Source organism: Coptis chinensis, chromosome 6 (assembly GCF_015680905.1).
Source record: "Coptis chinensis isolate HL-2020 chromosome 6, ASM1568090v1, whole genome shotgun sequence".
NCBI lineage: Eukaryota > Viridiplantae > Streptophyta > Magnoliopsida > Ranunculales > Ranunculaceae > Coptis > Coptis chinensis.
Window position 1 is genome coordinate 26,206,141 of NC_141461.1, and position 25,507 is coordinate 26,231,647.

At 33.1% G+C, this 25,507-nt stretch overlaps 1 long non-coding RNA gene across 1 annotated transcript; it reads left to right on the plus strand.

The window, feature by feature from the left end:
- Window positions 1-22,618: 22,618 nt before the first annotated feature.
- LOC147492347 (uncharacterized) lies at window positions 22,619-25,043 on the plus strand. Its single transcript, XR_015199316.1, has 4 exons — window positions 22,619-22,784; window positions 23,241-23,361; window positions 23,556-23,725; window positions 24,634-25,043. It is a non-coding gene; the product is annotated as an uncharacterized LOC147492347 (long non-coding RNA).
- Window positions 25,044-25,507: the final 464 nt, after the last annotated feature.

Consider the following 25,507-nt stretch of genomic DNA (forward strand, 5'->3'; position numbering starts at 1 on the left):
TAAAATTTTTTATAAAAATAGAAATGGAGAGGTGAGAATGATGCTCCCTTCTTAGATTCTCAACCAATCACTCTCACTCCTTCAATCCATGACAGTAGCCATTTGAAGCTTTAATATTTTTAGTGAGTTTACTTCAAAAAGTTAGATTTAGAGTTGAGGTTCATCCTAAATTGTTTAGAGTTTGAGTGAGGGAGATATAAAGAAGAAAGGTAGACTTTTATAGTATTAGAATGGCTCTAAGCTAATGAACTTGAAAGCTTGATTGTTTGATTAAAATGACTTGAAAACATGAAAGGAAGATTGATTAAAATATTGAAATGAAAGCAACAAACAAGATTGAAGATTAAAACAAAGAACAAGTAACAAGTTTGATTGAAATAGAGAAAAAGAAATAGCAAGTTGATTGAAATAAAATAAAACAACGAGAAATTAAAAACATGAATTGAAAAATAAGAAAAGAAAATAAACAAACCAAATGGTTTGGATCCTAAGACAATGGATGAGTTCTCTCTCCCTTGCTTTTTGTTTATATACCCCTACTTTTTCTATTTACAGATTTGCTCTTCTCCATTACAAACTAGACAACTCACCCCTTTCACTTTTACTTTTTGTTTGCTTTTTTGGTACTTTCTTGACCAAGGTAGGTTTAGGGAGAAGTCTTCATAATTTGAAATAAGGGCCTCCATCTTTGGTCTTCTGATTTGAGTCCTTTAACTGTTGATTTTGACTTTTCAAAGACTTTTCCATAGCAGCTATCGGTCTTCATAATAAAGCGTGATTAAGGCTCTTTTGGTACTAAGACACGACTTTTATGATAAATAGTCCGAAATGCTCCTTAACTTAAAAAATGCAAAAGCTAAAGCTATGAGTTGTCTTTTCATTAAGTGTAAGAGATATTATAATGCAAAGAATATACCTGATAATAAAACACACATTTGGGAGCTGATCAAGGATCATAAGACCTATATCCTTTTCGAAACTCAAAATAGCCAACAAACACACATTGTTTTGCACATGGATCAAGTTTATTTAAATAAGCTTTTTGAATGTGAGCATATACAAGTACCACCAAAGATTCTTGGTTCAAGATTTAGAAAGTGAGGAATCGAAGAAAGGATTGCATTTTTTTTTCTTAAAGTCTGCGAAAGTCGATAACTCTAAAGGGTGTTCGATTAATAAGATAAGCAACAGATTTCACGACCTCTCCCCAATAAAATCGGGGCATATTCATTCCAAAAAGATATGCACAAACTACTTCCAAAGAATTGTCTATTTTTCCTCTCCACCAATCCATTTTGTCAGAGAGTATAGGTACAAGAGGTCCGATGATCTAATTCCAAAGATGACTCGTAAAAAGATGTGCCAAAAGATGTATTGATAAGCACATAAATGTTACATACTTTGCATTCTAAAAGGAAATTGGCACTTTAATATTTCAAATGCTTCATGTCGTCACTTCAAATTAAAATTAGAATCCCTTTCTAATTAAAGTGGAATTACTAATTGAGTGCTACTCTTTGAGAGACATATAAGAAAAGAAAAACCAAGATTGGGGATCGATTGAGATCTTGCCAGGTTTGAAGCGAAGAAAGGAGGAGAAGGCTTCACTATCGACATGAGTTCTTCTTACCCTTACCTTTGTTTAAGTTCAATTGTTATGTCTAGCTAACTCCTTTGCTAGGGTGGAGATGAAACCCTATTAATAAAGTTGTTTGGTTATTTGTCTGTTGAAATTCCCTACGAATTATGAGCCTCAATGTTTAATGATTTTTTCCTTCAATCGATTGTCGAATGTTTTCTGGGCACCGTTAATATCATGTATTCTTGGTAGTTTAGATTATAATTCGATCACCAAAGCTTGGTATATTATTTCATAATTTTAAATACCAAGTATCTTGTGTTTTTCATAATTTGGATACATTGGATGTTTGGGGTTTAAACCTGCTGTTCGGTGAATAAAAATCAATCTTTTGTTCTACAATATTATCACGATCATATCCAGATAGCAACGATTACCCTTCAATTGCTACTCTAAAATATTAGGGGAATGAAACAAATAAATAATTAAAAGCGATGAAATTAATTGTGGTGGATTCGAATACCCTAGTATATCTCCAATCATATCAATCAATTTAAATTCCTTTTTGTTAGTAATAATTTAATTAGTTTAGCATTTTTAAATGACTAAAATATTATTCGATTAGGTTAAGTAGAATTATAACACTCAATTGTCCCCAATTGCATTCTCGTGGGATCGAATCCGTCACCGTAACTATTTTTCAATGATAGTCAGGCCTTTAAGGTTTAATTATAGGGTTTAATTAGTCTATTTATTTAGACGGTTAAATTCCCATCATGTATCTACATATTCAGTACCATTGTTGGATTGTATAACATGAATCTGTTTTGGTAATCGGGTGCTAACCATATTACTTAAATTCCTAAAAGTCGGTATACATCACCTTTTCGTTAAGCAAAGACACCCAAGTCATTCTAGTGCATTCATCAATAAATGTAACAAAATAACGGGCTTTAGAAATAGAATAATGGGTCTTTGCAGGACCACAAACATCAAAGTGAATAACCGCAAAAGGTACTGAACTTTTATTCAAACTTGGTAAATATGGAATACGATGGCTCTTATCCAATTCACAAGTGTCACACTTGAAATCTAAATCATTCAAAACTGAAAAAAGGTGTGGTTTTAACTTCCTTAGATAACCAAAAGAAAGGTGTCCTAGTCTTCAGTGCCACAGCCATATGGTTGTTCAAGCTGTCTCTTTCGCTACTAGTTTGATTTGCCTGACTGAATTATGGCCCCCCATTTTCTGTCAACTCCAAGTAGTAGAGTTTGCCTCGTCTAACACCATAACCAAGAATCTTCCGAGTCATAATGTCCTAAAAAACACAAAAAGTGGGCCAAAATGTTACAGTAAAAGCAAGGGAAGAGGTAATTTGGCCAACAGATAACAAATTATATTCAAGGGATGGAACAACAATAACCATATCTAAAGTGAGAGTAGTGGATAAGATGATAGAACCCTCTCCAGTAATGGGAGAGGTACTACCATTGGCTGTGGAGATATCAGATTAAGGAGAAGGGAAACAAAATTGTAATTGACTAGAATCCCTAGTCATATGATCGAATGCACCTGTATCAATAATCCAAGTATTATTCTTAAAAGTTGTAGATGAGAATACATAAGCCTTACTAACAATGCCTGGGTGAGCAACATTTGCAATGGGTGGTGATTAATCGTCATCGGTAGATGCCACCATATATAGCTTGTCCTGCAATCTTCTTTCGAGGTTTCTTCATGAAGTCCCACTACTCAGGATAACCAATTAGTTCATAGCATCGCTGTTTAGAATGACCTGTTTCACCACAATGAGAACATACAAGGCCGCTAGATTTACCAGGTGTTTGATGGTTACAATTCTTTGAAAAGCCCCATGATGGGCCTTGTCGAGTATGATTAGCCAACATAGCTGAGCTTTCAAAGATTGGACGAGAACCTCCCATTGTTTGTTTCTGTTGGTGTTCTCTCCTGACATACGCATATAAACTCTCTAAATCGAGTTTCGGGTCTTTTCGTAAGATTTCTCCAGAGACCCGCTCAAATTTTGAGTCAAGTCCACTGAGAATAACATGAACTTGAAGGCTAGCCATGGCAGAATGCAGCTGGACCACCCCTTCAACAGTTCTTTCTTGAAAGATAGTGTTGTGATCAATTTCCTGGAAACAACAACAAGTTCATTGTAGTAGGTTGACAATGGTCGACCACTTTGCATGGTATGAAAGGACCTTCGATTCAATTAAAAAATACAGGTTTCATCCAATCCATCATAGAAGTTTTTTTATACTGCCTCCTATATTTCCTCCAATCCATCAATTAAAAAATACAGGTTTCAACAATAGACTCATTGAGTCAATAAGCTAACTTTTGACTTTGTGATTTTCAGTAATCCATGTTCTAAGATTTGGATCTCCAAGTATTGGTTTTTTTGTTTCTCCGTGAGGTATCCAACTTTGTTGCGAACGCCAATACGCATCTCCATAAGTTGGAACCATAATGAGTAATTGGTTTCATCGAAAGTGTAATACCAAAGGAGAAAAATAGAGTTGTCTTGGACAATGATTTGTGTTGCTGGTGTTGGGACTAGTTTGGTTGATTCGTTTGTAGTGATGGCCATCGGACTCACTACAGATTTACACCATTCGGAGGGGGAAAAAAAACCAACTCCGCCCCCTCAAGATCGAATCAACACTCCTAATACCATGTTAAAACAGAGTTATGCATATACAATAATTCTCTCATATGTATTCTTCTCCAAGTTAGGAGGCAATATATAGATACACTTACATCCTCAAAGAAAGAAAAGAATGAAACAACCTATCTAAGGTAAACTAAATATTCCTATACTTAAAATACACTCTACTAGATTACAGAATCAATCTAATATATTACACCTCACATACAGCTCATGCCCGACAATTTGCTACCAACATGAATAATCCAATCTTATCAAGTTATCGAAAATGGAGTAAACATGACCCAAAAAGTTTTAAATCTAAATATATAAATAAATGAAATTGTGATGTGGGTAAAATATCAAATCACCAAAAGTTAACTGATTGACAAGTATTACATAGATTATATACACTAGTAAACGGTATGTATGCTTGCACGCTCTAGGAAAGAAAATTGGGGTGGAGAAAATCAAAGGAATGAACGCATGTAAATTAGAAAATTAACATATTACATTTGTTTGAATGGATATGTTATGTAATATGTTTTAGATTAATACAGGTCGAGGTTTGACAAAAAACTTCAATAAGAAAAGAACACTTCAATACGCTAGTTGTGTTCTTTCTCCGATTTGCTTTCTGCTGCTCTGCCATGGTACGAATAAATATATTTGAAGAGGTATTTAACCGTCTGTAATTTAGTCAATATCAATGCATATGCCACAAACTAATTTATCAAAAAAATAGGTATTTCATCAACATTATTTGTGTTGTTGGTTGTGTAATTATCTTGTCGAGCATTTATATGTGATTGAGGAACATTGTTGGATTCATATGAGTATACTATCTGTAAGATATAAAAATATTATATCATGGTGTTCAACATAATTGTTATTCTACATTGGAGAATAAAATATCTAAAAGAAATGCAAGAAGAATAACTTTTTTTTTATCATTGTCTTCATAATGATCTAGCGAATCCATCAGCTCTCTTTTTTGTCGTTTTAAATATTTTGGTCGGTTTAAATAGATAGGTTGGACAGAGAAATAAATTGTAGCTAGCTAACTAACAAAAACAATTTATTTATTTATTTAGAAACGATCACAATGAGAAGCAATTATGAAAAATACATTGGACATTGTAAATATTTGTTCTATATATAGATCTATTAAGGCGGATATAATATGTGGAGTGAATTGAATGTATAAATAAAAGCTTTCCAGAAGATGGGTTTGTGGCAAGATTACCATTTAAAAGCTTTAAATATAATATATTTTGGTTGGTTTAAATAAGCAGGTAGCTTGGATAGAGAAAGAAGTTGTAGCTAGCTAACAAATGTCATTTTTATTTTTATTTTTTTTTAAGAAATTATCACATTGAGAAACAATTAGAAAAAATACATTGGCCTCTATTGATAGTTGTTTTATAGAGCTATTAAGTCGGATAAAATATGTGGGGTTTTTTAGACTTTGGTACCACTTCTACTATCTATATACTAAAGCAGAGACTTCTAATGGAGGATTTTCTCCTTCCTATGTGGCACTCTAATATGAGAGTTAGTTTTCTCTCTCTCCTATGTGACACTCTAATATGAAAGATTGTCTTTTCTAATAGCCTACAATTCCACATACATGGAACCTCTTTGGAGAGTTTGAGTATATTTCTAATTCTTATATTTTGAAAGTTTGAGTGTATTTTCAATTCTTATATATTTCATCAAATAAAAAAAATTGCTAAAAAATAGGTGATTTGTAAAAATTAATTTTCTATTACAAATCAAACACTTTTAGTGTTCCAATTCTTATATATTTTATCAAATAAAAAAAAATTGCTAAAAAATAGGTGATTTGTATAAACTAATTCCCTATTACAAATCATACAATTTTAGTGTCTATGATAAAGCATCGACTTATTTAGAATATATCCTTAATACAGCCTCAAAACATAGTTAAAAACAATTATACAAAAAATAACATCACAAATTATATAATAGAAAATGGAAAAAAAAAAAAAATACAAAGCAATAATGACAGATATTTTAAAAATATATAATACTAAATGAATCTAACGTCAAAAACAATTAATGGGGAACCAAAACTGGATGCAAATGCATCGAACTAACCTCAAATAATATTTAACGGGAAATCAAAAACTGGATGCAAATGCAAAGATTAAACTAATCTTAAAAAAGTAATTAATAGAAAATTGGAATATGGATACAACTGCATTTAACTAACCTCAAAGAATAATTAACGAAAAATCAAAACTTGGATGCAAATACATCAAACTAACATAAAAAATTAATTGTCGAAAAATCGAAAACTTGATGCAAATGCATTGAGCTAACCCACAAAGATTAAATTAGCGGTGAAATAAAAAATTGATGTAACTGCATTGAACTAACCTCAAAGAAAAATTAATTATAAATTGGAAACATGATGCAAATGCGTGGAACTAATCTTAAAAAATAATTAATGGGAAATCGAAACCGGATGCAATTGCAGAATGAACTAATATCATAAAATAAACCGGATGCAAATGTATTGAACTAACCTCAAGAAATAATTAATGGGAAATCGGAAACTAGATGCAAATTCATTGAACTAACCTCAAACAATAATTAACAGAAAATCGGAAATTAGATACAAATGCAACTTTATCAAATAATAAACGAGAAATCGGAAACTGGATGTAAATGCATTAAACTAATCTCACATAATAATTAACGGAAAATCAGAAACTGGATGCAAATGCATTGAAATGACCTCAAAGAACAATTAACAAAAAATTGGAAATTGGATACAAATGTATTAAACTAATCGAAAATAATAAATAACGAGAAATCAGAAACTGGATGCAACTGCATTGAACTGATCTCAAAAAATAAATAATGAGAATTGGAAATTAGATGCAACCGCATTGAACTAACCTCAAAATATAAATAATGGAAACTTAAACCTAATGCAAATGAATTGAACTAACCTCAAAACATAGTTGGGTTATATGTTGTGGGAATGTCTCGATAAGTATAATTTTGTATTTAAAATGGTGTTTATCTTATCTTTTTCCGTATGATTGGAAACTCCTTCTTATTCAAGTAGCTTCAATATATATGAACTTCACCTTATTAAGCAATCTCACAAAATTTCAATCAAACTTCTATTATTAAAAAACAAAATAAAGTTGAAGGGTTTTATCAAAAGTGAGTTCTTTTTTTAATAGAGAGTGAGGTTTTTATATTATAAGAAATTTGGTTGAGTGATCAATATAATATTAATATATAATAGTTTTGCATATTTACAAATATTTTTCAGAATAATTAATATAACAACACCGTTCAGAGAAAATATTTGAAGATTCCACATAGTGAGTCATGCATAATTTAAAAAATAATTTATAGGAAATCGAACCTGGATAATCATCAATGATCCCACATAGTAAATCAAGCATAATTTACTTTTTATGTCATGTTTGCAAGGACCTTATAGATGGATCGGTAAGTTGGTATGGTTACATACCACATTGATAATTAAAAGGAAATCGAAACTAGATTCAAATACATAACTAAGCTCAAAGAGTAATTAATGGAAATCAAAACTTTATGCAAATGCAATAAACTAAACTCAAAAAGTAATTAACTAGAAATCGGAAACTGTGTGCAATTGCATTAAACTAACGTCATATAATAACTAACGGAAAATTAGAAATTGGATGCAAATCCTTGAAAAATATTTAACGGTAAATCGGAAACGATATGCAAATATATCAAACAAACCTCAGATAATAATTAATGGGAGACTAGAAACTAGATGCAAATGCATTTAACTAAACTCAAAAAATAATTAACAGAAAATCAAAAACCGACTGCAACTATATTGAACTAACCTCATAGAATAATTGGTGGGAAATCGAAAACTAAATGCAAATGCATTGAAATAATCTCAAAGAATAATTAATGGGAAATCAAAAACCGGATATAATTGCATCGAACTAACCTCAAAACATAAATAATCAAAAACTAAATATAAATGTATTGAACTAATATTAAAGGTTATTAACGGGAAATCAGAAACTAGATCCAAATGCAATGAACTAATCTCAAAAACTAATTAACGAAACATTGAAAACTGGATGAAACTGCATTGAACTAACCTAAATGAATAATTAACGGGAAATTATAAATTTGATGTAACTACATTGAACTAACCTCAAAAAATAATTAACGGAAAATCGGAAACTTGATGCAAATGCATTGAACGAACCTCAAAGAACAATTACACATAAAATCGAAAATTGGATGCAACTGCATTAAACTAACCTCAAAGAATAATTAACAGAAAATAAAAAACTGGATGCAATTGTATTAAACTAAAATCAGAGATTAACTAACGGGAAATCTGAAATTGGATGCAAATGCATTAAAATAACCTCAAAAAATAGTTAACTGGAAATCGGAAGTCGGATGTAATTGTATCGCACTGACCTCAAAGCATAAATGCCGCTTTTTTAGCCTTCTCACATGAGTAATTACGAGTAATTAGGAACCCAAAATGAAAATGAGTTTATAAAAACAGATTCTTACATGTATGCAAACTGTATAGAAATTGTAAACTATCGAACTAATCTAGATTCTAGAAAAACAATTAACGGGAAATCAAAAACTGGATGCAGATGTATTGAACTAACCTCAAAGAGTAATTAATGGGAGATTGGAACCTGGATGCAAATGCAATGAACTAATCTTAAATACTAATTAACGAAACATCGAAAACTGGATGCAACTATACTAAATTAACCTTAATGATTAACTAACAGGAAATCAAAAAGTGGATGCAATTGCACTGAACTAACCTCAAATAATAATTAACGGAAAATTGGAAACTTGATGCAACTACATTGAACTAACCTCAAAGAATAATTAATGAGAATTTGGAAACTGGATGCAACGTGCTACATTAAACTAACATCAAAGAATAATTAATGGAAAATCAAAAAATTGATGCAAATGCATTGAACTAATAACCCTAAAATATATTTGTATTATATGTAGGTGAATAAATGTCTCAACAAATATAGTTTTATATTTTAAGTAGTGTTTATCATAATTCTTTTTTTGTGATTCAGAATGTCTTGCTATTCAAGTAGCTTCAATATTATCTTCGCCACATTGGGCATTCTCACAAAACTTTAATCAAACTTTTATTGTTAAACCTAATAATAAAAAGAAGTCGATGAGTTTTATCAAGGTATGATGCTTCATTTTTATAGAGAGTGGTGCAAGAAATTTAAATGAGTAATTAATAATATAATTTTCATATCTCATAACTATGCATAGTTGATAATAATTTTTTAGAATAATTTAATATAATGGCACCCGCTTCAGATGATACGCTCATGTGATAAATCTTTTCAAGTGAGAGTAATGTATTCTTTGAGGATATGGAAATAATTAATCTGTTTTAGTGATTTTTATACATTAATACGTAAGTCCGAAATGTGATGATTTACCGCTAAATCACTATAAATCGCTAGATTTAATTTAAGATAATTCAATTTAAAAATTACGGATTAATTTCCTAAACCACAAAGTGAAGAGGCTATCTCAATTTGATCCCTTAGTTTCCAAGTACTTATGCTCATTAACGATTTCAGTTTATTTTCAATAAAAATATATTCTCGATTCAAAATTTGCCGCTAAATCACCATAAATCTAAAAACTATTATACAAGCTAGATCGAGTTTCAGATAATTCTATTTGAAAATTACGGATTAATATCCTAAACCACAAAGTGAAGAGGCTATCTCAATTTGATCCCTTAGTTTCCAAGTACTTATGCACCATAATCGCTGCTCATTAACGTATTTCGGTTTTATTTTCAATAAAAATATATTCTCGATTCAAAATTTGTCCCTAAATCACCATAAATCTAAAAACTATTATACAATCTAGATCAAGTTTAAGATAATTCTATTTGAAAATTACTTAATTAATATCATAAACCACAAAGTGAAGAAGCTATCTCAATTTGATCCCTTAGTTTCCAAGTACTTATGCACCATAATCGCATCATTAACGTATTTCAGTTTATTTTCAATAAAAATATATTCTGATTCGAAAATTTGCTGCTAAATCACCATAAACCTAAGAAAACTATTATACAAGCTAGATCGAGTTTAAGATAATTCTATTTGAAAATTATTGATTAATATCCTAAACCACAAAGTGGAGAGGCTATCTCAATTTGATCCCTTAGTTTCCAAGTACTTATGTACCATAATTGCTGCTCATTAACGTATTTCAGTTTATTTTCAATAAAAATATATTCTAATTCAAAATTTTGTGTGAGATATTTTGTAAAGCCTTTTCAGCACACAAAATATTTAATATATTCCGGCCGTATGCCCCGAGTCCAAAATCTTGTTTTATACCTATATTAGGAAATAGTTCCAAATTTTAAAAAAAAAAAAAAAAAAAAAATAGTACCACTTTTTTTCTTGACCATTAGTTGACCAAATTGATCACAAATAATCTGGTAGTATTTTCAATATGGCGACATTACCCCTCGCTGTGCCTCTCTCCGCGTTTTTAGGTAATTAGGTTTTGGTACTATTTTTAAGTTGCTAGTCACCACGTGTTACATTCTTATTGGTCCAATGCGATCTAATCTAATCTAATCTAATCTTGGCCGCTTATCTTTTATTTTCCGTTAATCCCAATAAAATAAAAAGAGGGAAACTCCGACATATCACTCTCACTCTATCCCGTAACCATCTTCTTCTCTGTCTCATTCAAACGCTAACACTCATTCTCAGTGCCGGCTCGTCCTTTATAGAAAAAAGGCGACCGCCTAAGGCCTCACTTTGAAAAAGGCCTCGTAAGTTGCTTGAGTTTGTTGGAAAATCCCCAAAGTTCACCTTAAAAATAGGCCTTAATTTCGCTTATATCATAAAACCCAAAAGAAATTTCTAAAACTAAGAATCTAAAATGTAAATTCCTTCCTGAAAATTAGGCCTCCACACGCTTATATCATAAAACCCAAAAGAAATTTCTAAAACTAAGAATCTAAAATGTAAATTCCTTCCTGAAAATTAGGCCTCCACACAGAATACGTGGGAAAAAAACTTCCCAAAATTTATAGGCCTCAATTCTTAGTTTCTTACTACTTATATACCATTTTTCTTTATTAAATTGTTGAGAAAAAAAGGCCTCAATATAACAATATTATGAAATCCGCCTTAGGCCACACTTTGGTTTGAGCCGGCCCTGCTCATTCTCTCTTTCATTAAAATCTTTAGACTCACTAATCGTTACCTCTAACACCCTCTCTCTAATCTCTCATCATTATCTTCAAATTTCATAATCCCAGTTTCCGCAATCTACACACCTTTAAAACCATTCCCAGACATGCCCGTCGTACCATACTCTCCTCTACCTTGCAAAACATGCAGATCAATTCTAAACCCGTTTTCCATAACTGATTATATCAACAAAATTTGGATCTGTGTTTTCTGTCACCAATGTAATCAGTTCCCATCTCATTACCAAGTATGGAGCCGAGCCGAATTTAAGTGAGGGGCGAGCCACCCGTAAAACCAAGCATAAAAAAAACACTAATTTTTTTTTAACTAAAAATTCAAATCTGATCACAAAACAAATATATTTCGAACATAAAAAAATTATATAAAATGATTGCAATAAATGTAATATAAAAAAATAAAAATAAATAAAAAATAATTCAATCTAAACAAGTACTTATTCATAGTTGTCCTTGGCGGCTTTCTTTTTTGTCATTCTTCCTCATCTTTTGAAAGCGTTGCAAGATCAACTCGGTATCAATGTTATCAAAAACTTCTTTTTCAATGTATGTTATTAAACAATCATTCAACCATTCATCCGTCATCCGATTGCACAGACGATTTTTTATGATATTCATAGCATAAAATACATTTTCTACTGGTAGCAAAGAGCAACAAAATCAACACCAACTTAATTAACAAATATACAAGTGGGTAGTCTTTCTTCGTCTCAACCATTTTTTTGGCTAGGCACTAATTCCATTTACTTTACCAATCTTAGTATCCAAACACACATCAATGATATAATTCTTAAGCTGATCCGCTAATTCCATCTGATCTATCTATGAAAAATCATCGGGGTAATTGTGGCTTGATTTATACCCGTTATGATGACAGTGTTATCAGCAAATTGGTAAATCAGGGGAGCCGGAATCCCCGGTTTTTTTAGTCCCATAAGTTTCCCCTATCCTATCGTTGTTCTTTCTTGAGGGCTCGCTCAACATTTCGCCACTAACTCCTTATGGGGATAACGGGCATCCTTGCCCCAGGCTCTTGGTAGCATGGATGAATCTCGCTCCCTGAAAAAAAGGGTTCATTAGATTGATTAGCTATGCATGCTCTGATCCATTTTCGCATAGGTTCAGCAAAGCCTATTTCTTTTCTCGCTTCATTTTTAAAAAGGTCGACTCGAATGTCGCGGCCATGTCAGGTTTGATTAACATGGCTGGTTCTCCCCGCAAAGTGAAAAGACTCCAAATGGTGAATTGTAATAAACGGATAATTAAATTAACTATATATAGTCAGGCGTTCTTAGCCATGGTTCTCGTGTTCTTGCCGACGCCCCTAACTATTAGTGAGAGCTAGACTCCGCTTTGCTTACAATCCATCCAAAGGAGGCACTTACTTATGCCTTCGCTTGAAGTTCTTCCTTTTCCCCTTTTCAATATCGAGTGCAGGAGAAATCGGTACAGAAAGGTCACTTTCAGTTCTGAAATACATGATAACTTTTTTTTTTTTTTGTTTTGGTGAAGTTGAGGGTACGCCAGGGTGTACCCTGGGCCCCCCTGGCTCCGCCACTGCTCATTACCATTCCATATCCCAAGGCAATCTCCCTGCTGAACTTTTCCAACAGTATACTACTATTGAATATGAGTCTTTGGAGAAAACCAATTATGTTTTGCCACCTATGTTTTTGTTTGTTGTTGATACTTGTATAATTGAGGAAGAGTTGGGTTTCTTGAAATCTGCCTTGTCGCAGGTGGTCGGGTTGGTACCGGATAATTCTCTAGTGGGGCTAATTACTTTTGGGACTTTTGTTAGTTTACATGAACTTGGGTTTCCTTTTATTAATAAGAGTTATGTGTTTAGAGGGAATAAGGAAGTTAGTAAGGATCAGACATTTGATCATGTGTTTTTTCGATAAGAAGCCTAAACCACCTACTGGGTTTATTGCGGGAGCGAGAGATGGGCTTTCGCAAGAGAGTATTAATAGGTTTTTGTTGCCCGCTCGGAATACGAGTTTGCGTTGAATTCGATTTTGGTCAAGCCTCAAGCTGTTGAAATGAAGAATCAGAAGTTCGAGATGGTCCAATTGTCACTTCTCCCTAAAAGGAATCTACTGCTGCCAATTTGAATTTTGATTCTGAGACTGCGACAACTACGATGACGACTAATGCGTGAGCACCAATAATCTTGGTTTATCTCCGTTTCTTGTAAATCAGATCTCGGATCGATTTCATGAGCTCGCGTTCTCGGATCGGTTAAAACATCGGTTAAAACATGACATACTCGGGTTGGATCGGAAACAGTATTTTGCCTACTCACCATGTGATAACCACATTGAGGGTATTATGGACATTATGAAAATACGAACTTTGGTCAAACTGACAGAAGTGGTACTATTTCCTAATATTTTTGAAATGTGGTACTATTTATTAATATCGTACTAAAGAGTGGTACCAAAGTCTAAAAAACCCTAATATGTGAGCGAATTGAATGTGTAAGTAAAAACTTTCTGGAAGATATCTATGTGGCAAAATTACCATTTAAAAATTTTCAATATATTGTGGATCTCATTTCATGTGTATGGAGATTGAATGATTAAAATGACGGAGTGGTGTTTTTTTCAAATCATCTGTATGGAGGCGAAAAAAAGAATAAATTATGGATGCTAGTTGCATCGCTAAATTACATCTGTTTCACCATGTCATTAGTTGCACAATCCTTTAATCAATTCTTGCATTGGTTATTGGTTCCCATTCTGAAAATATTATTATCACCAAACTCCACATTTAGTATTTTGACAGAGTGCATAATGAAGGAGTTCAGAGGCGTTAAAAGCGTGATCCATTATGCACACTCAGCCCAAACCAAAAATGCTCATTTGCATAGCGTATTTTGAATCTACTAAAGTGAAAATTTGTGAAGAACATTATCAGGTAAACTGCTTATTCTGTCTTCTGTATCATGCTTTATCTTTTTTCGCATAGATATAATTTCCCATCGCTTTGATTCCATTTTTGAAGAAATTTTCAATCTAGGAAAAAAAAGTAGTTTTTTTAGTAGTGCAAAAATTTAAAAACTACATCACACTTACACATGCAAGAAGGAAATATTGAGACTGAACCTACTACTTAATATGTCTTCTTCGAGTATTAATCATTCATTGTGTACACCTGATTGGCCGACTCTGTTGTTCGTCGAAACACATGAACAAACACAAAAATAAAATAAAATAAAATTAGATGAAATGCACTAACTTGGAGATGAAGGTCAAGATGCAAAACTGGTACGATCATCCAAGCACCTCGGCCCAAAGCCACTACCGAAAACACATATTAAATATTCGAACTCCAACTTCCCAAAACTTCATTACAATTATATACCTAAAGTACGTGACTTTTCTGAAAATTTTTTGACAGAGTCTCCTCTATATTTTCGACATTACATAAATATAAAACATGTCATAACCTGAAAATTTAAAACAATATACTTCTCATTGATTAACCCAACTACGGACTTAGTACAGCAAAGAACTTGAATGTCTCGACTAATGCCAGATCATCCAAGCACCTTGTAAAAAGCCATTATCGAAAACACAAATTAAATATATACTTTCGAGTCCCATAGCTATCAAAAAGTTTACATCATTAACAAATTTGAATGAAGACATACATTTTTTGACTCAAATTTTTCTGAGAAACACAAAGACTTATAACCAAAAAAGACCAACATACAAAAGCCTCAAACCGATTTTGTGAAGCGCAAACTGATTGATATTAAACAATCTTGTTTTGTGAAGCCTCAAATATCAATTGTAACTAAACATAAAAGTGAGGATGAAAGTTATCGATCAGGAATTTTTTTCAAACAATTAAAAGTTAAAAAGAAAATGGTGGATAAAAAGCTAACCATGATTGTCTACTATTAACCTTGTTTTTAGGAAACTCTCCCGAAATGAGTTCTTTTAAGAAGATGCACAAACACAACAAATCATATAATAAGCCTGGTTTAGTAAAAAAAAAAATAGATTGGTGTTGAAACTATACAACATGTAAAATGGTTTAGTTTCTTCCCGTTTGGTATATCTAAAAAAAATACCATATAGCATAGAGGGTTTCTAGATAAATATACTTAAATGTTCATAAACATACATTGTTCAAAAAATCTTTAAGAAAAGAAGACAACTACTTTGTTCCTCTTCACACTTCAACTCGTACCGAAAAATTAAATAAAGATAAGGCATATCTTATATAAGAGGTAATTATCAAACAATGGAATTTCCATGAATCAAAAAGAAATGGAAAAACAAAAAATAGATATGAGACTACAAATGATACGCTTCACTATCTAAAATGATATTTTTTGCTATACTCTGTTGTTCTTCACCACATTTGCTTCGTGCACTTTAGGAGAATAGTTGCGTCCAATGTTGGATACTGTAAAACCCAAAAAAGATTCATGGCGAAAGTACATAGGTGGTATACCTTGCAAGAAAACACAAAAGTTTAAACAAAACAAACAACCAAATTGTAGTTACTCAAAAGCAATAACATATGAGAAATAGCATAACTGCACTTCTTATAGATCACATTTCTAAAACAAATCAGAAGAACTGGTACTACAAGAGTGAAGAGTCGGGATTTTTTTTTTTTATAGAAAACCACTTTTAGATGCTACAGGAGGAAATATCTTACCTTTTCAATAGTATGAATTTAGACTACTGATTGATTCAAAAATCTAGAAATTGTGGAAAGGGAAAATATATAGTTGATTTGCGACTTACAGTTGGAACCCTTGATCTGGATAACCAGAGCAATTGAATCTTTCAATTATAAACGGTTGCAAAAAATTGTTGTACATAAAATGACCAACATATGCAGCCCGTTTGATTTGAACTTTCGATCTTAATGGCTTTTAATTGGGAATATCAGGAACGGAGAAGACGAACGAACGGTTTATTATTTTTTTATTGTGAAACCGCAAAATGGTGTCTCTATTTGTTTTCTGAAGGCGTTGGGTTTTATAGTCCTGGGAAATTATGTAAATTACCAATTTACCCTTTCCGCAAAGAGAAAAAAGAAAGTAGATGTCCAACTTTCCAAAGCATCTTCCAATTAAAATTTTTGGTGTAAAACCGGAATACGGAACTAATTGGAAAATCCAAGTATCCGCATTATATATAAAATAATCCAAGTAATGGAATCTTGTTCGGGTTTTAACGGGTTCGGGTTCTTCTGCGCTAGTTCCAAAATTTTTTTTGAATTAGAGGAGTAGGAAATTTCTTCATTTTTTTTGGTATTGAAACTTTGAAAGTGAGTATCCGAAGTGAAAATCATATGGGCTTTGTTTCACTAAAACTTAACCATTCAAGATCAACTCACTGAAAGCATGGTGGTTCCAAACCCGTATGTCTCTTGAACTATGGAGCCGAAATCAGTTAATGTTTGACATTGATGGTTCGGTGGATAGTTGAAAAGAGGGGGATCCTTCTATGTGATTGACGGTAATACGTTGTGTTGTCGATCGATTTGTAACACATTGCCGACAAAATGCCAAAAAAAAGCGACCATCAAATGCATGCTTCTATGCACAAAGAAGAATTCCTAGTGAATGATACCAATCGAGAATATCAAACTAATAACTGTTTTTCTTCTTTTCATCACTAATTTTGTATCCTCAAATTACAAAGAGGTATTATAAGAAGTAGAATATATGGGGAAAGTTAAAAGACTATATTTAGGATTTTTGCATGTTTATGCTTTCTTTTCTTTAGCAAAGATAAAAGCTTTTTTAATTTCTTCAACATCATCATAGCTGCCGAGGAATATTGGGGACCGCTCATGGATCTTCGACGGAACCAAATCAAGTGCACTGCCAAGACCAAAAAACGTTATCCTCCATAATTAACAAAGATCAATTAAAAGCGAGAATCATTGACAATCCTCTCTCTCTCTCTCTCTCTCTCTCTCTCTCTCTGCGGTATCCTAACTTACAGAACCCTAACGTGAATGCTTTTCCTACAAGATAAAAAGCATATCTTTAAAAGAAAATTAATATGAACCTAAATAGTAATGGACAGGTCTACAGATGATGCCAACGGAACCAACGCCAACCATACATACGATAAAGAACATGGTAGAATGTCTCAACTATAGATACAAAAAGCAAAAAATCATCCACTTTGAAAAGCAAGGATGTTCTCTAGCCCTCACCCGTTCTTTGCCTGTAAATGCCTGACCTCCTGCTTGTTCCATCAAGAAAGACATTGGGAAAACTTCATAGAGAACTCTATTTCAAGACATACAACTTCATAAAAAAAGGATCCAAAAATATCTCATATGCCACCGAATTATTACAATGAGACATATCAAAATTTGATGTGCATATCAAAAAGAGAATAGGATGTTCCAAATACCATACCGTAGTTTTCCACTTGTACTTTTCTTATCTGTAGGGTACAAAAATATGCCTCCATAAAGTAATGTGCAGTGGACATTGGCAACCATGCTGTAGACAGTCGTGGTAATGTTACATTAGAATTTAGAGGTTCGATCGTAGAAAACTTCATAACATACTCTATCTGCACAACGGAAAGGGGAAGAGTAATAATCTTTTACTGTGTTTTGTCAACTAAAAGTTATCATGGAATAGAATCAGTCCCAGCTTCCTCCTTGATTAAAAGGGTCAGAGAAGTAATAACGTAAGGCAGCAAGAAAATCGTACTGGAGGCATTGTGGTATATATCAAGGTTGACTCTGATGTGAACTTTAATCGGAGAAATGCTATATATCTACTTATCGGACTTCTCCACCTCATTACTTGGTGAAACTAAAGCCTGATGGCTTCAGGACCTCATCCTTGGGAGCATATAGGATGTATATTAACTGACAACAATGGTAGCAATGGTAGTACTGTTGGTAATACAGCAAAAATCAAAGTTGTCCTAACGAGAGCAGAAAGACAATGTCCCAATAAAATACCACCATTTCAAGAATAGATTGCAAATTGAATAATGTTTTATTACTTTTATATTCTTGATAACTGCATAACTAAATTCCCAAACCCAACATTTCAATTAAAGAACAAAGGTTTGAATCATTCCAGTCCACAGGCATGTATTAGTTGCACATATTTACAAATTACTTGAGTGCAGTTATAAGAACATAATAGGCCACTCATTTCTAAAAGTTGGTGTTTAGTTCTAAAAAAACCTCCAATTAGACCAATATATGGGGATACTAAGAGAATATAATTTACAGCTCCAAGGTATTATTATGTTATTGGTTCATACATACTTAAGAAATGCATAAATGATTAGTTCATGGCCTGAGTCACTAAAGCAATAGTAGTTAAGCTGCAAGACCAAAATCATAAAGATACTGCAATACAATAATTGTTCAGTCCAGTTTCAATGCACAGACATGAGGAAGCAATGTTCAAGGGTACAGGGAACTAACTCGTTAAAGATACAATGCCTTGGTGGTGCACCAATAATAAGCGGGTGGGAATGGGTTCCCTTTAAGCCATTTTTCCCATAATGCTTCTCCATAGACAATTTGCCATCCATTAATAACCGGAAGTCCATTTTTTGGACTAATTAGAGAACAAATGACGATGCATACAAATGAAATTTTTTCCTACATATTACTTACCAATGCTACTTCATAGTGTGCTCTAATGGAGACTTGAGACCTCCTCAAAGTGGCTTTGGCAGCTTGATCGACACTCTTCGCACCAATTGACTTAGAAATTCATTTACGAACCCAACCGTGTGATCCATGATCTTGGCTCTATTCACTGCAAGCACTTCAACTATCATTATCAAAGGCTGAAATATCATCGTTGCTACCATTACTATAACGCCTATATTCCATTGACATAAATTCTACACTATTAGGTTGTGATGTTGAGTGGTTACTGCTTCTACCCCAAGAAGTGGAGTTGCACTAAAAAATCTAAAGTTTAAACAATAACATGTGATGTAGTGAACACACATCAATAGAGATAATAAATGGACATTGGATTTGGTTTACTTTACGCATCATTATATTTCCATAATAGTTGTCCATAAGAAAGGTGGGCTATCTAAAAAGATCGTTCACAATTCAGTATTCTATTTGATAAATGGATGAAGATGATAACCTAACAATTATATAATCTCAACATACCTCTAAAAATTGCACAATTCTAGCAAATAAAAAAAACAATTGGATGAAGACTCGAAACATAGGTTAGACAATTGGGCTATCCTTCTTCTCTGGGCTTTACTACCTACATAAAAAACCAAAGTTTGGTTAAGCTCCTCTATCCTCAGCCACCCTTCAATTGAGTCGTTTTAACTTTGAATTGCCTAACGAATATCAATAGATATCAAATTAATCTAAAATTAATAACTAAAGAAATATTTTATAGTAAATATTGTTGTCTTACAGTACGTACATCTTAGCAACGGAAAACAAATATATATATATATATATATATATATATATATATATATATATATATATATATATATATATATATATTCTTTTTAGTTGTTAGCTTTAGAACATACCGGACTTCACCGAGATTATCTAGAAGAGGTTCAATAATTCTATTATTTTCTTCCTTCATTTTTAAACATAAAGCAATAATAAAAACTTGATCAGTGAAATCATCAACACACCATATTAGAAAAAAAAAAATAGTAACTACTAAAAACTTTGTTCCACCAAATCACCTATTGTTACCCCATTCCAATTACTTGAATAGAGCATGCAAAATAGTACCACCAATCGACAAAATGAATCCATTTAAGTAATCATTGACATTTCCTATTTTCTGCCATTCTTAATTCGTTCGCCAATAAACCAATGAAAGTAAAAGGAAAATTAGAGAGCTTGAGAAGAGACAAAGGAAAATTACCTGAAAGATGATGAGGGCATCACAACTGAAAAAAAGATAACGATGAAGAGAGAGGAAGAAATTAGTTTTAAATAGAGGGGATAATAAGACACTGACTTTCAAGAGAGAAGAACAATATGATTATAGAGGAGAAGAACTAATGTTGAGATTCGAGAGAGATAGAATGGTTAGGGCTGAGGAAACAAAGGGTTTTGAATCTTGGGATAACTATAGTTTTTTATAAACTTTAATTCTATAAATGAAAAAATTATAGAGTTGGGATGTTTCACGTGCTCGTGTATGGAATTTTTTAAGAATTTTGAGGAATCTGAAATAAATCGATCAGGAACTTCATGAATAAACAGGGCAAAAATATGAAACCAATCAACTATAGTCATTCAGAGCCCAAGCAGCAAATCTTTGATAATTTAATGACAATTATTGATGAATCACCAACAAATTTTGCAACAACAAATATGCTATTTGAACTTATAATTCATTTATGTAGTTTGATACTTTGATTAGAATGAGAATTCTCTTTATTGATCTAGCTTTAGTGATATCACAATAATTGAATAATATAAAGAACTATAACTGCAGTTTCGATATCATAATAATTCATAATATGTATGGGAAACAAACTTGCAAGAAGGTCGCTTTATCAAAACTATAACTCAAACCAGTTCCAATGGGTCGGGTCAACATACAAAAGGTTTGATGCTTGCATGTGAGTAGAAATTATGTTGAGATTGTTGGTGTATGGGACTATCACAATGAATTACATGGATGTATGCTTGATAGATCTTTGCAGACTGATTTTTTTAATAGAAAAACAGGCAAGGATCTCTACTTTATCAAGAACCTAATTCTATGCCCTGAGTCCTTACTATCATTTATTCTACAGTATGCCCAGCAGATAAAGTGAACTAGGAAATTAGACACAAATGATCATACCTTATCCCAACCATAGTGAAAGGTCCATTTTCATAGAAAACAACCAATTCACTACTACATCCTGGGCGTCCATTCAACCATATAACCAAAGGATCCTTTTTGCTGTTTCGTTATTCAAAGAAGAAGTAAAACATCCTACAAAATTCAAGGGACACGGCAACTCAGGAAAATATATGAAACACAGGAATGATACAATCTGTGTTTACTAATATAATCGCAACCCTCTTGCTACAGAACCATTATAGAGCATACAATTATTTGTTATCCACACGACAAAAAAAATCAAAACACAATGTATGATTAGTTTGACAACCAAATAACACCCTAAAAAAATAAGAACATAACAAAATTTAAATGCTAATTGATAGTTAGACGTTATCAAAGAAGAATAAAACTAAGAGGATAAAAAGAAGAATATAGACATTGCCTCTTCCATCGCAGTTTACAGAAATGTGAATGAAGTAATGAACCAATTTTCTAGAATACAAAAAGAATGAAAAATTGAAAAATCGAAAACAAAAAGTAATCAAGGACTAAGTGCTTAACAATTTGTGGTGCAAAAATTAACAATCACAAAAGTAAAGAGTTCAGTAGTTTTACCCATTTTATATGGCGAGTTCAAAGCCCTTGCCACGAAGAAAAATGAAAGGGCTTCTTCTGAAATTGTAACAATCCCAAAATTAAAGTTAGAACCATGTAAAAATAAATCCAAATAGAAATAAGTCGTGGAACAATTGCATTTAAAAATGGGAAATTGGGAATTAAATTATTAAAGGTTGTAAGTCTTCATTGTAAAAAATAAAAATGGGAAAGGTAAATTGGGAAGTGAGCGAGCGAGTTTTTCTTTTCTCAGATAAAAGTTGAGAAAGGAGAAGAAGAATAGCTATTAGAAATAATTACTTGTTATCTCGACAAAAAATTAGATATAAAAGACCCGTCGCCATTGTATCTCTTAAGTTGGGAATGGGAAGTTAAAAACTGAACAGGTGTTTATCGTTTTGATATTTTCTTTTGCGGTGGAAGCGAAACGGTGAGTCTGTTAGGTGATTACGGAAAGACGCACTATTTAGAATTAATTACGATGTAATTACCAATTTGCCTTTTAACTTAATAACTAGGGGTTCTAGAGTATGGATGCCGCACTATAGATGTGGTGCGCAGTCTTCTCAGCCACATATAGTGGTGCGCAGTCTTCTCAGCCACAAAACCGGAACATTAGGGAACAAGTTGCCCCAAACAGGTTAACGAAAGGAAAAATTCAAAAAATAAAAGTAAGAAAATACACGAAAAATTTCCGCTTTAGCGCTAGTTTCGTTTAGTGTTCTTACCCATTCTCAAATCCCTAATTCCAATCATTGAGTGTTATAGCCACATCAACCCACCGTCTGCTCACAAAAGGTACTCTCTCTCTCCCTTCATCTCTTTTTAGGTTAGTGGTTAGTGGAATTGATTGCAACTTATAGGAATTATTCTCATAGGAAAGGGCTACTCTCTCTCATAGGAATTGATTGCAACTTATGGTAGAGCTTGCCTAGAAAGCCATGACAACTAGCGTCTAACTCTTAGGACTTTACCTTCACCTGCAGAATATTGTCTAAGTCAGCCATCAGTGCTCACCAAATGCCATCCTGGTTGAGGTGTATATTTCATCTGCGTAAAATAGGGTTGTAGCAAACTGATATTGGTCGCAGTCCAAGGAGGTTCATTTTTCCTGTTTTGCAAAGTGATTGTAAAGTTTAGCTCACCACACAGCAACAAGTTTTTTTTTTTCTTTTTGCCTTGAAGTTTCTTATATCTCTGCACAAAACTTGTTTTCCTGGTCATTATTCTCATTATTCATTTGTTGAACATTAGGTCTGCCTCAGTTGCTGCTTCAGCGTCAGACACAGTATTTGCAATGGACGAAGAAAACAGTGGCTCTCCATCAGGCGATGAAGTAGAGGAATTCGACGAAAATGAAGCCAATGACATTTTAGTATGGATTCTGTTATCTCTCTTTGAATTTTCCCTGGTGTGGAACTAGTTTTTATTGTTAGGTTGCAATAAGCCATTGCCAATCCTCGATATTGATCTTAACGGAGTTTTGTTTTTGCTGCAAACATAGCTAAACTCATATGATATTATAAGTTTTAGTGTTTATCTTATTTCCTACATCTTTTTTTGTGTTAGGAGAATGATGCAAGTCTCCCAGTTAGGGTCGAAAGAGGGTAGCTCCAAACGGCTCCACAACCTCATCTTCTAAGAGGGGAAGGAAATTAGATACCTCTTCATTTCATAGAAAGCTTGTAAATATTGATGAGGATGACATGGGAAGTAGATTAAAGAAGGTCCAGCCTCGTGTAAGTACATTAGTATTTTCTTTTTTATAAGTTATTCTTATCATCATGAATGTATGAAAAAAATGTGTTATTTCTCTTGCCATTTCCTGCAACCATTTTTTCTTTTCATCTGGCCATTGTCAGTGTTTCTTGGATCTTGATCGATACTTTTACCTTTTTAAAGAAGAAAAAAAAACAAGCTCAGTTCATTCAATTATGTGCTTAGTAAATATTACGACTGTTGGATCTCATAACTCCAAGGCAATCCCGTATTTGGATAGGAGTATCTCATATATATACTGTTATTGTTAAGGTTGAAGGGCTAGTGATTAATGCTTAAATTAATTTAGCTCATGAAAAATCATATCCTACCGTCTGCAATCTGCAATTTATGCTAGTTGTATTATGGTATATGCTTGACTTGGGTGAAGACACCTAGTCAGGCCTCCATGCTTACATACTTGCCACTTGATTTAACTGAGAATATAACCCAAACAAAGTTGTAGGGATCTATTCTGACATGTTAAGACGTAAGACTATTATGATCAGGCCACTGTTTTCTAAGCTTTGTTCCAGAAGAAGTTACTCCAAAAGTTAGTTCAACTAGAATGTGCCGCATGCCAAAACCTTTCACCTAAATAATCCGTGGTGTACCTGATATTCTGAGTTAGGTGTGCTCTAAGGTATTAGTAGAATAAATTTTATCCTTTCCACTCGTCAGTGGTTAAAGCAAGGTTCTCATAAGTGGTCTGTGTAAATATTAAAATCTTTGAGATCCTTTGTTCTCAGTGAGTAGCTCTTTTGTAAGTAGAATGTAGTAACATAGTCAAGATTTGACAATTCCCATAGAACTAAAAGCTTAAGCAGTCCATTTGTACTTGCAGTTACAATAGAAGATGGAAGCTGAGCTGTTGATACACTTTTTGCAGGTAACACGAAATTATGGTGCTAAACGGAGATGAATTATACCAGGACTCCTCTTGTTTTCAAGTATTTAAAGGAAAATCTTACCAGGAATCATCAAATTTGCTGTTTCAGATTTTTGATTGTACTATACACATGGAATGGCTAGACACCCTTGTTCCTATTAACTTAGCCATGCCATAATGAATATAATTGCTTGCTCTAGCAGGGCTTGTGTCGGAAGGTTGTGAAATGAATGCTTGTATTATCTCTTTTGAAAGTGTCTTTTTTTAACAGAACAAGGGGATCCCTTTTTATCTTTCGTATAATTTCCTTTGCAAGTGAAATACGGTTCCCAGCAAAAGCCTCCATAGGTTGCTTATAACAGAAACTGCATTTACATTAGTAGTGATATTTGACAAAGAAGGCTGAAACTTTAAACCCCCGGGAAACTTCCAATGTCAGCGTCACTCCGTCATTTGCACGCCTACAATACCATTTGTATGACCTGAGTAAATGAGTAATACCATTTATTCGTTTGGCCTCAATAGTAAGACTAAATATATGCTTAACCGCCTTAAGTGTGAAAAGAGGAGCATTGAGCATGAGATTCCTCTCTTTAATGATAAGATGATAGACATATTTGAATGCGTAGGAACCCTTCCTCTGACTTTACCAAACGAGATTATATGTGGAGAAATTGGGCGTTGTGTGGACAACACTTACGATGTTTTTAATATATAGGTTGAATACAATTATGCAATCGGAGTTAGATTCCATGACATGGTGTCAAGATGAAGGAGGTGGTTTCCTTCTGTTTGTCCTCATCTCTTCTCTTCTTTTCTCTTCCCTTCGTCCCTCTCCCTTTCCCTCTCCCTCTCCGCTCACGCCCCCACTGCT